Raw genomic sequence first — 16,100 nt, 5'->3', positions numbered from 1 at the left:
CCCAGATTGTTTTCCAAAAAGTAGCTTTCTTGCGGCCAAAGAAGGGCATCAACCGCCTTATGGGTGGCCCACGAGAGTGGGGGGTGCGCCCACCTGGAGTGGTGGCGTGGGCCACTCTCGTGGCCACCTCGGGCACCGTTTCACGTTGATTCTTCCTCCCAAAAATCACAAATATTCCAAACAAATTCTCCGTCCATTTTTATCCCGTTTGGACTCCGGTTGACATGGGTTTTCTGCGAAACAAAAAATATGCAACAGACAGGAACAGGCACTTTGCACTGGATCAATATGTTAGTCCCAAAAAATAGTATAAAAAGTTGCCAAAAGTATATAAAAGTTCTAGAATATTGTCATGGAACAATAAAGAATTATAGATACGATGGAGACGTATCAGCATCCCCAAGCTTAATTGCTGCTCGTCCTCGAGTAGGTAAATGATAAAAAAGATAAGTTTTGATGTGGAGTGCTACCTAGCATAATCTCTATGATATGTCTAATCATGGCATGAATATTAAGACGCGAGTGATTCAAAGCAATAGTCTATCATTTGACATAAAAACAATAATACTTCGAGCGTACTAATAAAGCAATCATGTCTTTTCAAAACAACAAGGCTAAAGCAAGCTTATCCCTACAAAATCATATAGTTTGGCAATGCTTCATTTTCGTCACACAAAATGCTCCCATCATGCACAACCCCAATGACAAGTCAAGGAATTGGTTCATAAATTTTAACGCGCTTTAGCTTTTTCAACCCTCACGCAATACATGAGCGCAAGACATGGCTATAGCACTATAGGTGGAATAGAATATGATGGTGGGGGTTATGTGGAGAAGACAAAAAGGGAGAAAGTCTCACATCGACGCGGCTAATCAACGGGCTATGGATATGCCCATAAATTGATGTCAATGTGAGGAGTAGGGATTGCCATGCAACGGATGCACTTAGAGCTATAAGTGTATGAAAGCTCAAACTGAAAACTAAGTGGGTGTGCATCCAACTTGCTTGCTCATGAAGACCTAGGGCATTTGAGGAAGCCCATCGTTGGAATATACAAGCCAAGTTCTATAATGAAAATGACCACTAGTATATGAAAGTGATAACATAGGAGACCCTCTATATGAATAACATGGTGCTACTCTTAAGCACAAGTGTGGAAAAAGGATAGTAACATTGCCCCTTTTCTTTTCCCTTTTTTCTTTTTTTTTCTTTTTTTCGGTGGGCTTCTTTGGCCCCCTTTTTATTTAGGCTTCTTTGTCCTTTCCTTTTTTTATTTTTTTATTTTTTTTCTTTTTTTTCATGGGGCAATGCTCTATAATGATGATCATCACACTTTTATTTACTTACAACTCAAAATTACAACGATACTAGAAAAAAGATATGACTCTATATGAATGCTTTAGGTGGTGTACCGGGATGTGCAATGATCTAGCATAGCAATGACATCAAAAAACGGACAAGCCATGAAAACATCATGCTAGCTATCTTACGATCATGCAAGGAAATATGACAATGAATGCTCAAGTCATGTATATGATAATGATGGAAGTTGCATGGCAATATATCTCGGAATGGCTATGGAAATGCCATGATAGGTAGGTATGGTGGCTGTTTTGAGGAAGATATAAGGAGGCTTACGTGTGATTGAGCGTATCGTATCACGGGGTTTGGATGCACCGGCGAAGTTTGCACCAACTCTCAAGGTGAGAAAGGGCAATGCACGGTACCGAAGAGGCTAGCAATGATGGAAAAGTAAAAGTGCGTATAATCCATGGACTCACATTAGTCATAAAGAACTCATATACTTATTGCAAAAGTTTATTAGCCCTCGAAGCAAAGTACTACTATGCATGCCCCTAGGGGGATAGATTGGTAGGAAAAGACCATCGCTTGTCCCCGACCACCACTCATAAGGAAGACAATCAACGAAACACCCCATGCTTCAAATTTCTCACACAACGGTTACCATACGTGCATGCTACGGGACTTTCAAACCTCAACACAAGTGTCTCTACAATCCACAACCACCCACTAGCATGACTCTAATATCACCATCTTTATATCGCAAAACTATTGCAAGGAATCAAACATATCATATTCAGCGATCTCCAAGTTTATGTAGGATTTTATGACTAACCATGTGAATGACCGATTCCTGTCACCTCTCTAAAAAGATATAGGTGAAGCAAGAGAGTTTAATTATTTATACAAAAGATATGCCCACTCTCTAACAAATATAAGTGAAGCAAAAGAGCATTCTACAAATGGCGGTTTTCTATGTAAAGAGAAATAGGCAATCCAACTTCAAATGATATAAGTGAAGCACATGAAGCATTCTATAAAGCCACACTCAAAAGATTTGAGTGAAGTGCAATGAGCATTCTATAAATCAACCAAGGACTATCTCATACCAGCATGGTGCATAAAAGAAAAGTGAAAACTAAATGCAAAAGACGCTCCAAGACTTGCACATAATGCATAAACGAAACGAATACGGAAACATACCTATACTTGTTGAAGAAAGAGGGGATGCCTTCCGGGGCATCCCCAAGCTTAGACGCTTGAGTCTCCTTGAATATTATTTGGGGTGCCTCGGGCCTCCCCAACCTTGAGCTCTTGCCTCTCTTCCTTTTCCTCATATCGAGACCTCCTCTTCATTCACACAAAACTTCAACAGAAAACTCGGTAAGATCCGTTAGTATAATAAAGCAAATCACTACTCTAAGTACTGTTGCAAACCAATTCCATTTTTGTTCTTTCATTGTGTCTACTATAATATAACTTTTTCATGGCTTAATCCACTAATATAAATTGATAGATTCATCAAAACAAGCAAACTATGCATCAAAAACAGAATCTGTCAAAAACAGAACAATCTGTAGCAATCTGAACATCCACCATACTTCTGTTACCCCAACAATTCTACCAAAATTAGGAAAAATAAACACGTTGTATAGCAATAGAGTGCAAAAATAATCAGAACCAATTGACGTCCAGTTAAAAATGTAAAATCGCGCACTACAGCCAAAGTTTCTGTCCTGCACCGTACAAACCAACAAGCATTGTAAACATACTAAAGGCAAACCTTAGCACATTATTTTTATAATAAAATGGAATTATACAAGGGGATAATTATTTTTGATGAAAAGTTTCTGTAATCAATATTCACACAGTTTCTGTGAGCATGAACAAAGTTCAAGGAGCTCTCCCACTTCAACAATGCTTGTCTTTCTCACTTTCACTTTCCTTTTTGAAAAGTTTTAGGTTCCCCTCTTTTTTTTAAACTATACGAAAGCACTCAACAGAAACAAATGACTCTAAAACTTCCGGGTTGTCTCCCTAGCAGCGCTTTCTTTAAAGCCATTAAGCTAGGCATTTAGTGCTCAAGTAATGAATCCACCCGGATCCCAAGGTATATCAAAGCCAATTTTAATTAACAATGATTTGTAATCAATTAGTGAGCACAAAGTAACATATATCAAGCAACAACGAAGTCTAACTCTCTTCCTATGCATCACATGTCATAAAAGAACAATTCATGCACACATAGTAAAGGCCAATGCATAGTATAAGAAGTTTCTTGCAATTTTATCGTATTGGAAACATAGAGAGGTGGAGATGTAGTTCCTCTCTCATAATAATTGCAAGTAGGAGCAGCAAGCACATGCACATTATATTCATCAAAATCATCATGTGTAGTAGTAAAAGGCAACCCATCAATATAATCCTTAATAAGCACCAACTTCTCCGATATAGTGTGGTTGGGAGAATTCAAAAAGATAATAGGACTATCATGTGTGGGTGCAATAGCAACAATTTCATGTTTAACATAAGGATCTATAGCAAGTTCATCTCCATAAGCATCATTCATATTGGCATCTTGGCCACAAGCATACCAAGCATCATCAAAAAGGGATATTTCAAGAGAATCGATGGGATCAGAACAATCATCATAGCAATCATCCTTTGGTAAGCACGGAGGGGAATTAAACAATGTATGAGTTGAAGAGTTACTCTCATTAGAAGGTGGGAACGGGTGATCAATCCGCTCTTCCTCCTTTTGTTCTTCGCTCTCCTCGTCATCTTTTTCATCTAATGAGCTCACAGTTTCATCAATTTCTTTTCCCATAGCTTCCTGCAAAATATTAGTCTCTTCTTGGACAGCGGAGACTTTCTCAATAAATGCATTAATATTGTAATTGTATTCATAATTTTCATATCAATATCTAAGTATAGCAAGATTTTCAGGCCTATAAACACCATCATCATCAAAAGCTTCATACTTTTCACACAAAGATTCAATTTCATAAGCAGCCATAAAAGAAACAAATTCTTCTATTTGTTCAACATCATAGTAATCATATATACCATTAGCATAAGAAGCTAAGGTTTCATTATCATTAAATTTGCATGAAAAGGGAAGGTGTGGAGCCATCATCCTAGAGCAAAAAGTAATATCATATCTCAAGCATAGATCCCGAGCATACCAACGCAACATAATAATTTGATCCCATAATAGTTTCCTTTTTGTGTAAAGCGATAATCCCTAAAGTATTCACGTTGATCCAACGTGTCTCCCATTATAAAGTTGAATGGGGTTTTCTCAGGATTATCAAAGTAGTACATAATATCTTTCACATAATGAGAATCGAGGGTTTTAGGAGTTACCCCGTCTCTATGAGTAGCAAGTACACCTAATTTTTTTGGTATTTTGCGTTCCATATCCATAACTAAAGATAGAGAACAACTAAGAGCAACAAATAAAATTTACTTAGTGATAAAGAAAACAAGCACACACTAGAATATTCACCCCACACTATGACTCCCCGGCAACGGCGCCAGAAAAATGTCTTGATAACCCGCAAGTATACAAGATAGTTGTAGCCTCTTTGGATAAGTAAGAGTGTCGAACCCAACGAGGAGATAAAGGTAGAACAAATACTCTCTCAAGTCCTATCGGCCACTGATACGACTCTACGCACGCTTGACGGTCGCTTTACCTAGAACAATTATGAAACTAGAAGAACTTTGTAGGTGTTGTTGGATAGGTTTGCAAGATAATAAAGAATACGTAAATAAAGTGAGTGTGGAAAAGTGGTGGTAGGAGTTGTGAAATTGTCCCTAAGCAATTGACTACTTTACTAGACCGGTAATCACTATTGCAATTCTATCTAATGGAGAGGCATAAGCTAACATACTTTCTTGACTTGGATCATATGCACTTATGATTGGAACTCTAGCAAGCATCCGCAACTACTAAAGATTCATTAAGGTAAAACCCAACCATAGCATTAAAGCATCAAGTCCCCTTTATCCCATATGAAACAATCCCCTTACTCGGGTTTGTGTTTCAGTCACTCACGCAACCCACTATAAGCGAATCATTCACGCATTGCAACACCCTACAGCGGGAATCCCTCACGCTTGCGCGACACGGAGGGCACCATAGGATAACACCAATAATAAAACATGCAACTCAAACCAATCATAGCAATTCATCAATCACCGATAGGTAAATGGAAATCTACTTAGACATCATAGGATGGCAACACATCATTGGATAATGATATGAAGCATAAAGAACCATGTTCAAGTAGAGGGTACAGCGGGTTGCGGGAGAGTGGACTGCTGTAGATAGAGGGGGGAAGGTGATGGAGATGCTGGTGAAGATGACGGCGGTGTTGGTGAAGATCGTGGTGACGATGATGGCCCCCGGCAGCGCTCCGGTGCCACCGGAAGCAAGGGGGAGAGAGCCCCCCTTCTTCTTGTTCTTCCATGACCTTCTCCCTAGATGGGAGAAGGGTTTCCCCTCTGGTCCTTTGTTCCCATGGCTTGGGAGGGGCGAGAGCCCCTCCGAAATTGGATCTATCTCTCTGTTTCTACGTTCTAGAATTCTGCCCTGGCACCGTTTCCTTTATATCTGGAGATCCGTAACTCCGATTGGATTGAAACCTTCGCCCGGATCATTTTCCAAAAATTAGCTTTCTTGAGTCCAAAGAAGGGCATCAACTGCCTTATGGGTGGCCTACGAGAGTGGGGGGCGTGCCCACCTGGAGTGTTGTCGTGTGACACTCTCGTGGCCACCTCGGGCAACGTTTCGCGTTGATTCTTCCTCCCAAAAATCACAAATATTCCAAAATAATTCTCATCCGTTTTTATCCCGTTTGGACTCCGTTTGGTATGGGTTTTCTGCCAAACAAAAAACATGCAACAGACAGGAACTGGCACTGGGCACTGGATCAATATGTTAGTCCCAAAAAATAGTATAAAACGTTGCCAAAAGTATATAAAAGTTGAATAATATTGGCATGGAACAATCAAAAATTATAGATACGATGGAGACGTATCAGTGCCTGCCCAGCTAGTTGGGCCGGCAGCTACGTGCGAATGGCAGCGGGGAGTTGGTTGGTGCGGGCCTGGCAGTGGCTCCGCTGGCGCGCTTGGCGAGGGCCTTGCCGGGTGGCCCGGCAAGGGTCTTGCTGTGGCACGCCGCCATCCCCGGTAAGAACCTTGCTGGAGGGTCTCGTGGGCTTCCTCGGTGAGGATAGTTACCCTCCAATCATCATCTGATCTTGAGCATTCTATGTCTTCATAAAGATCTGCACGCCACCACAGAGGTGCCTCCCGAGACCTGTCAGTATGTTTGTCTAGTGTTGGTGGTCTCAAAGGTGGCTCGCTCAGCTGGTCTGGCCGAGCTGCCCCGGCAAGGGTCTTGCCGGGGCCACTAAGGCTGCCCCGGCAAGGGTCCTTGCCGGGGAAACCTGCTTCATCCATCCGATCTTTGTGGCCTTGGTCCTTGTCGTTGCTTTGTTTGTCTCGTGCCTTCGGCTTCTCTCCGACTTCCCTTTCCTGCCCTGTTATGTGTGGCTGTGGCGGGTGGCTCTGACTACCCGTGCACAAGTAAAGGGGTCAAAAGTAGAGCCCCTACTTTTGTACACCGACAGGAGCCCCCGGGCCTGGGCCATACATAAGCACAGCACGTTGTTGGGCCAGGCCCAGAACGGTGCATGGGCAGTTGTGGAGGATTTTACCATGGTAACTGCTCCGTCCGCTGCGCTTCTCCACGACCCGCGTTAAACGCGCGACGTGGGGGTCGTGTGCGCGCGCGTGACGTGGGAGGCATGCGTGGGATAGTGTTCGCACCCATGCGTCGTATCGCAGTTAATGGGAAAGGAGGCGGCCCGCGCCTTCCCCATAAAAAGGAATAACCGCGGGCGCGCTGCGCACTTTACCCCCCCCCCCCTTGCGTCTTTCTCCAATCTTAGAACCGCCGCCCCCTTTCTTCCTTCTTCTCGAGCCCCTCTGCCTTCGTCCATCGCTGCCGTACTTCTGCCATCCCCTGCTCTTTCGCTTCCCACTGTCGCCAGGGCGCCGAAGTCCACAAAAAGCAAGGCAGCGGTGAAGCACACTAGGGTGACGGAGGAGCCGGAGAGCGAGCTGGTGGTGCAACGGCCGCAGTTCGCTTACTTCCCCTCGACGGTCGGCTCTGGGAGATGTTCAAGGATCTGTGGGGAGTGAAGACAGGGGAGAGAAGACGAGGCATCCAGCCACGCACATCGTGCCTGCCAGCGCCGGGCCCTCCCCAAATTGGTACCCCTTCTTCGTCGACTATTTCTCCTGTGGGCTCTGTCCCCCCTTTTCTGATTTCTTCAAGGATATCATGCACACCTATGGCTTCCGCCACTTGGATTTCACCTAGAATGCCGAGGCGTGCATGGCTCTCTTCGCACATCTTTGCGAGGGCTTCATCGGGGTGGACCCCAGCACGGCGCTCTTCCGCCATTACTTCTCCCATCGGATTCAAAAAGGGGGCACCATCACTGGCTGCGTCGCTTGGATCACGAGGGCCAAGGGGGCGTACTCGGACGGCGCCACGAAGGAGAGGTGGGAAGAATGGCGGGGCCGGTGGTGCTGGATTGAGGAGGAGGACCCGCCAGCATTCTGCGAGGTTCTCCAGAAGCCACTGGTCCGTGGGGGCGATTGAGGCGACGTCGATGCCGACGACGCGAAGCTTACGGTCGCCACCCCCAGGATTCTTCGGCTCACCCAGGCCGGTCTCACGCTCAAAATGATCGGGGCGGACTTCATCCGCCGCCGGATTGCCCCGCTGCACGACAAGGGGAGGCCGACCTGGCTCTTCGTGAACGCCGCCGACATCATGAGGCTCCGCCCCGGCCTCGACAACAACCTAACGGTGCTGAGGCACACCCACTCTGCCAACGGATCTTCCAGCTCGAGGTTAATGACGAGGGTGAGGTCGAGCGATCCGGCAAACTTGCCAGGGCCGCCGCGAAGGCCGGCAAGGTCGACAAGGAGCCCATTTCGAAGCTGCCGGTGGGAGTGGTCCCGCTGAGCAACAACTCTCGCTGGAACGAGATCACTGCCATGATGCCGCTCTTCAACGCGCATGGCCTTGACCCGAAGTGGGTTGAGCCGGACGGGCTCATGGAGCAGGAGTTCTTCGACACCTTGCATGTGGTGTACGTCACCGCCGAGCCACCGCTTATCCGGTACACCTCTCCGCGCAGAGCTGGACTATATTGCCGCCAGGGTGGAGGAGGCGAGGCTTGCCGAGGAGGAGGCAAAGCTCGTTAAGGAGGCTGGCAGCACTGGCGGCGTGTTGGACAAGGCCGCGGCGGAGGCGGAGGAGGGGGAGCTCGCCCGGTGGGCAGCAGCCATTGGCGAGGTCACCGGCTCCGAAGACAAGGAGGAGGAGGGCGAGGGGGCGAAGACCGCGACTGGAGATCCTCCAATCGCCGGAAAAGGGCGGGTCCTGCGGCGGGCCATCTCCGGTGAGCCGTCTGCCTCGACTGGGCCGCGCAGCTGCGGCAAGCCCAGGAAGCGTCCGTGCGCCAGATGAGGGCATTGGCGATGAAGAAAACGGTGAAAGTCGTGGCATCGAAGAAGAAGACATCTGCTTCTTCGTCGTCCAAGCGCGCCTGGACGCCATCACCTCCCCCCTCGCCGGCAAACATCGGCGTGGGGATTGCGTTTGACTTTGGGCCTCTCAGCCCGGAGAGAGACCTCGGGCCTCTTAGCCCGGAGAGAAAAAGGAAAGCAGCAGAGGAGGAGGAGGAAGAGAACGAAGAGTAAGCTTCTGCTTTCCTCCCTCATTCCTTACACTTCCCCTGATGGCGTTGCTCACTTGTCTTCATCTTGCAGGGATGTGGAGACGCTGGCCTAGAGGATAAAGAGGGCCAGGATTTCGGCGAGTGGCCAGCCCCTGGCAGGCACCTCCAGTATGCCACTGGTGGTGTCGAGCAGGCCGGATAGCAGCCCCCAGCCCAGCCCCCAGCATGAGTCCATCACCCATCCTTTGTCAGCGTGCGTAATGCACGACGCTTTGGTACTGATCCTACCGTGGATGTAGGAGGGGAGCAACACCAAGGGGAGCCGCAGAGGGCTTCTCCCATCGTGCCGCCCCCATCGACCACACCGCCACGAGGGGCGTCCCCGGCAAGGGCACCAAGCGCAGAGGCCATGCGCACAGAGGAGGAGGGGGAGAAAACGGGCACCGGTGGCCTCGCCTCGACGCCAGACCTCGGCGGAGAAGGAACTTCCGCCTCTCGGCCCGACACGGGTAAGCCACTCACTTTCCACTTCCACTTGCGTTCTTTCTTTCCTCTTTTCCTTACTGACTTTCGATCTTGGCTCCGCCCTGTCTCCTTCTTGGCGTCCAGACCGCTCCTAAGAGGACGCCGACACCGTCATCAAGGACGTCACCGCGGATGCCGTGGCGGAGGCAGAGAATATTGCTGACGAGGAGAGCGCTGGGGGCGCCACTGAGGGCGCCGCCAAGGGGCCCGCCGAAGAGCCCGGCAAGGGGCCTGCCGGGGAAGCCGGCAAGGCCACTGCCGAAGAGGTGGCGTTTGACGACCTACCCTCCTCCTCCGCTGCCTCTGGCTCCGGCAGGTACCTGAGGGTAAGCGACGACCTCTTCGTCCATCTCCTTGGCGCGTCGAGCACCGGGGCTCCCTTTGAGGGAGAGGTGTTCGACGAGGAGGCGCTTGCCGCCGGCGGGCTCGAGGTCGTTGATGAGCCGGTGTCGGCTCCCAGGAGGAGCGGCTGCTCCAGGCCATGGGTGCCAGCTTCCGGAAGCTTCAGGCTCTCCATCGCGCCCGTCTGGACAAGGCCAAGTCTAGGACGGCGATGGTGGAGAAGGCGGAGGCGGACTTTGGAGGGCGCGTCACCCAGGTGCAAGACTGGTTCCGCCAGGCCCAAGACAAGCTGAAGGCCGCCAAGGGCGAGCTGGCCAACCGTGAGGTGGAGCTCACCCGGAAGCAGGCCGATGACGAGAAGGCCAAGGAGACGGCGAAGAAATTGGCCTACGGAGCCGAAGCCGCCCGTACCCAGCACGAGGCCGCACTGATAATCCAGGAAGAGGACCTTGCCACGCGCGAGGAGAAGCTTGCCGCCATGCTCCACGGCAAGGATGAAGAGGCGGACAAGCTCATCTTGCAGCAGACCCAAGAGCTGGAGCAGAGGCATCAAGAAGCACTCAACGTCCAGGCTCAGGCCTACGCCGGCAGGGTGAAGGAGCTGGAGGGGCAAGCTCTGAAGCTGGCGCAGGAGAGGGATACGCTCAATGGCGCCCTGACGGAGGCGCAGGGCGAGGTCGTCAGCAAGGCCGTAGAACTCTTCGAAGCCAACATATCCATCAGAGACGACAAGCTAAAGCTGGAAGATCTCGAGAAGACGCTGTCGAAGGACAGAGAAGCAGCTGCGGATGAACGAGACCGCCAACGTCAAGGACCACGTGGCGGGCGAGAAGTGTTGGCTCGAACGCCTTGCCGTCGTTGCAAACTCGGCCGCCGATCAGCTGGACATTATGGGGATGTCGGAGATGAGGTACGCCCCAGAAGTGAACCTGAGCCCCAATGCCAACCTAACCATATACTTTGAGAAGGTCGTTGGCGCCCTGAGGCGGCTCCATTCCAACCGGGCGGCCTCCGTTGCCGAAGAATCCCGGATACTCTGCTGGGTGACCATGACCAGGGCGCTCACCAAGATTGCGCACTAGCACCCAGATCTCGACTTTGAAGTTGTGCTGAAGAGCTCGCCGGAGGATGCCGACATCGCGGCGCTCAATGAGCGTATCCAACACATCCTCAGCAGCATCGACAAAATCAAGAGGTTGGAGGGCCAGCGCCGGGACTAGGCACCCCGTTCTCTGTGGCCGCTGCAGGTTCACGACCAAGACAATGCTATCTTTATTTAGAACCACAGCGACAATTTGTGTAATATAACTCTGCAGTGCCCCTGAAATTATGCATGTTATTTTCCTGTTTGATTTTCCTTTGTATGTCCACCCCATGTCGACCGTGTAGGCTTGCCGGCACGTAAACCCAGGGCAGCGCTAGGAGGACGGATCCTCATTAGCCTGCCGGGTGTGCTTGTTGCCGGGCGAAGCACCTTACCGCCCTTGGCGCGGCCGCTCGCTCTGTCGAGCTTGACTCGAGTCAGAATCGAGAGCGTTGCTGATGGCGAAAGGCTACCCTGCCACTCTCGACGCGGCCTCTCGAACTGTTGAGCAGACTCGAAATAGAACAAGGGCGTTGCCCATCGCAGGAGGGCCCCTCTTCGTACAGGTTCTCCATACATAGGCCGAACCGTCGAGGATAATAACCTGATATCTAAGGAGAAAAACTTAAAATTCAGCATGACTTAGCTCTTTCGTCGCCGCCTCGGCGTCCTTCAAGCCAACGGGCAGTGCCGCCTTCTTGGCCGCCTTCTCCGCTGGAGCTATGACGATGATGAACTTCTAGGCCTACCACTGGACCCTATTCCCACAAGTGAGCACCCCCAACCTGGCGCGCCAAAGATGTCGGTGGGAAACGACACCTATGGGATCACTGGAATCCCTACTATGGTTGTGGGGCGCGGGGATCGTGACAAGAGCGGCACTAGTAGACAGCACAAAGGGGATTTACCCAGGTTCGGGCGCAAAGATGCATAAAACCCTACGATCCTACTTTGGCGGATGTATTTAGTGTTCTTGAGCTCTTGAACTAGCTCTAGGTGCTGCTAGGTTCGAAAGAGCCGAATCCTTCTCCCTTGCGCTATGGGCCTCCTTTTATAGGCGAAAGGGGCTGCCAAAGTGGCACACAGGAGGTGGAAAGTGCAACAGTGTTTTGAGCTTATCGCTGGTATTACAGGACAAAGTGCATTTAATGCGGGGCTTAGGTGTCCCTTCACTTTATCGGGGACGGGGGCGAGGCCTGTCCCGTCCGTCGCTGCTCCTCCTTGCTATGACATGCGCCCTGGCCAGCGACGCATGCGGCGCCAGGTATGCAGGCAGGCAGCTGAGGTGGCGCGATGGTGGAGCCTCCACGAAGGGCTGCATGTTGCCACACAGGTGCCTGCCCAGCTGGTTGGGCCAGCAGCTACATGCGAACGGCGGCGGGGAGTTGGTTGGTGCGGACCTGGCAGTGGACCTGCTGGCACACTTGGCGAGGGCTTTCCCGGGTGGCCCGGCAAGGGTCTTGCCACGGCACGCCATCATCCCCGGCAAGAACCTTGCCGGGGGTCTCGTGGGCTTCCTAAGTGAGGATCTTGGTGAGGATTGTTACCCTCCAATCATCATCCGATCTTGAGCATTCTATGTCTTCACAAAGATCTGCATGCCACAACGGAGGTGCCTCCCGAGCCCTGTCCCAATGCATTTGTCTAGCATTGGTGGGCTCAAAGGTGGCTCACTCAGCTGGTGTGGGCGAGCTGTCCTGGCAAGGGTCTTGCCGGGGCCGCTGAGGTTTCCCCGGCAAGGTTCCTTGCCGGGGAAACCTGCTTCGTCCATCCGATCTTTGTGGCCTAGGTCCTTGTCGTTGCTTTGTTTGTCTCGTGCCTTCGGCTTCTCTCCGGCTTCCCTTTCCTGCCCTGTTATTTGTGGCCGTGGCAGGACAAAAGCAGAGCCCCTACTTTTGTACACTGATAATCTTTTATCATATAAGATTTCAATCTACTTTTATTTGCATCTATATTATAAAATACCAAAAATATATTTATCATATCATACTATCTCTATCAGATCTCAATTTCGCAAGTGGCTGTGATGGGATTGACAACCTCTTTATTGTGTTGGTTGCGAGTTCTTTGTTTTTGTGTAGGTGTGTGGGACTTTTGAGGAGCCTCCTACTGGATTGATACCTTGGTTCTCAAAAACTGAGGGAAATACTTATGCTACTTTGCTGCATCACTCTTTCCTCTTCAAGGAAAACCAAAGCAAGCTCAAGACATAGAAATAAGGATTTCTGGCACCGTTGTCAGGGAGGTCTTTGCTCAAGTCAAGACATACCAAGTACCCATCACAAACTCATCTCCCTCGCATTTACATTATTTGCCATTTGCCTCTTGTTTTCCTCTCCCCCACTTCACCCTTGCCGTTTTATTTGCCCTCTCTTTCCCAATCTCTCTCTCTTGTTTTCGCTTGCCTTTTTCTGTTTGCTTGTGTGTTGGATTACTTGTTGCCATGGCGCAAGATAATACCAAATTGTGTGATTTCTCCAATACCAATAATAATGATTTCCTTAGTACTCTGATTGCTCCTCTTAATGATGTTGAGTCTTGTGAAATCAATACTGCTTTCCTGAATCTTTTTATGGAAGATCAATTCACCGGCCTTCCTAGTGAAGATGTCGCTACTCATCTAAACAACTTTGTTGATTTGTGTGATATGCAAAATAATAAATTTACGTATAATGATATTGTTAAATTAAAGTTATTTTCGTTTTCACTTAGAGATCGTGCTAAAGTTTGGTTTTCGTCTTTGCCTAAAAATAGTATTGATTCTTGGAACAAGTGCAAAGATGCTTTTATCTCTAAGTATTTTCCTCCCGCTAAGATTATCACTCTTAGGAATGACATTATGATTTTTAAACAACTTGATCATGAGCATGTTTCCCAATCTTGGGAAAGAATGAAATTGATGATTCGCAATTGCCCTACTCATGGTTTGAATTTATGGATGATCATACAATTTTTTTATGCCAGTTTGATCTTTGCTTCTAGAAATCTTTTAGATTCGGCTGCGGGAGGCACGTTTATGGAAATTACGTTAGGAGATGCTACAAAACTTCTTCATAATATTATGGCTAATTATTCTCAATGGCACACCAAAAGATCTTCTAGTAAAAAAGTGCATGCTATAGAAGAAATCAATGTTTTGAGTGGAAAGATGGATGAACTTATGAAGTTGTTTGCTACTAAAAATACTCCTCTTGATCCCAATGATATGCCTTTGTCTACTTTGATTGAGAATAATAATGAATCTATGGATTTGAATTTTGATGGTAGGAATAGTTTTGGAAACAATGCTTATAGAGGAAACTCTAATTCTAGACCGTTCCCCAGTAGTTCCTCTAATAATTATGGAAATTCCTACGATAACTCTTATGGTAATTTTAATAAGATGCCCTCTAATTTTGAGAATAGTATGAAAGAATTGATTTCTCAGAAGAATTTTAATGCTTTGCTTGAAGAAAAATTGCTCAAAGTTGATGATTTGGCTAGGAACGATGATAGACTTTCGCTTGATGTTGATTCTCTTAAACTTAGATCTACTCCTCCTAAGCATGATATCAATGAGTCTCTCAAAGCCATGAGAATTTCCATTGATGAGTGCAAGTAAAGAACTGCTAGATTGCATGCTAAGAAAGATTGCTTTGTAAAGGCGTGTTCTTCTAGTTTCCATGAAAATAATGATGAACATCTTAAAGTTATTGATGTGTCCCCTATTAGATCTTTGTTTTACAATATGAATCTTGATAATAATGGGACTGGAGATGAGTCAACTTTAGTTAGAAGGCGTCCCAATAGTTCGGAGTTTTTAGATCTTCATGCTAAATTTGGTAAAAGTGGGATTGGAGAGGTCATGACTTTAAATAGCATTGAACCCACTATCTCGGATTTCAAGGAATTTGATTATGGTAATTTTGCTTTAGAAGGTCGTATTTCCTTGTTGCAATCTGTTGTTAATTCTCCTGTTGCTTATAGTCAAAATAAAGCTTCTACCAAACATATCGTTGATGCCTAGATGCAATCTTATGATGAAAAACTTAAGTTGGAAGTTTCTATACCTAGAAAACTTAATGATGAGTCGAAACCTACTAAAAATATTAGAATTAAAGATCATGAGTGTTTTGATTTGTTTGATTTGGGTGCTAGTGTTTCCACGATTCCGAAAACTTTATGTGATATTCTAGTTTTCCATGATCTTGATGATTGCTCTTTAAATTTGTACCTTGTGGATTCCACCATTAAAAAGCCAATGGGAAGGATCAATGATGTTATCATTGTTGCAAATAGAAATTTGGTGCCCATAGATTTTATCGTTCTTGATATAGATTCCAATCTTTCTTGCCCTATTATTCTTGGTAGACCTTTCCTTAGAACGATTGGTGCGATTATTGATATGAAGGAAGGGAGTATTAGATTCCAATTTCCATTAAGGAAAGGCGTAGAGCACTTTCCATTAAATAAAGTCAAATTACCTTATGAATCTAACATGCGGGCTACTTATGGATTTGGTGCCAAAGATGACACTACTTAGATCTATCTTCGCTTTTATGCCTAGCAAGGGGCGTTAAACGATAGCGCTAGTTGTGAGGCAATCCAATTTTATTTGTATTTTTTGTTTTTGTTTCTGTTTAGTAATAAATTTTGCATCTACCTTGTGTTTAGATGTGTTTTTATATTTTAATTAGTGTTTGTGCCAAGTAGAAACTATAGGATAACCTATGATGATAGTTGATATTGATTCTGCTGAAAAACAGAAACTTTGCGCGCACGAATTTAGTTTTTTTTAAATCACAGAAACGTGATTTTGTGTTGATTCGTTTTTTTGATGATCAATAGAGAAATTGTATAGGACTTCCTATTTTTGTAGGATTTTTAGAGTTCCAGAAGTTTGTGTTATTTATAGATTGCTCCAGACTGTTCTGTTTTTGACAGATTCTGTTTTTCGTGTGTTGTTTGCTTATGTTGATGCATCTATGGCTAGTAAAATAGTTTATAAACCATATAGAAGTTGGAATACAGTAGGTTTAACACCAAAATAAATAAAGAATGATTTCATTACATTAACTTATGTGGTGGTTTTGTTTGC

The sequence above is a fragment of the Triticum dicoccoides genome, chromosome 2B (assembly GCF_002162155.2).
Source record: "Triticum dicoccoides isolate Atlit2015 ecotype Zavitan chromosome 2B, WEW_v2.0, whole genome shotgun sequence".
Taxonomy (NCBI): Eukaryota; Viridiplantae; Streptophyta; class Magnoliopsida; order Poales; family Poaceae; genus Triticum; species Triticum dicoccoides.
The sequence above is the reverse complement of the archived record's forward strand: the minus strand, read 5'-3'. Positions refer to the sequence as shown.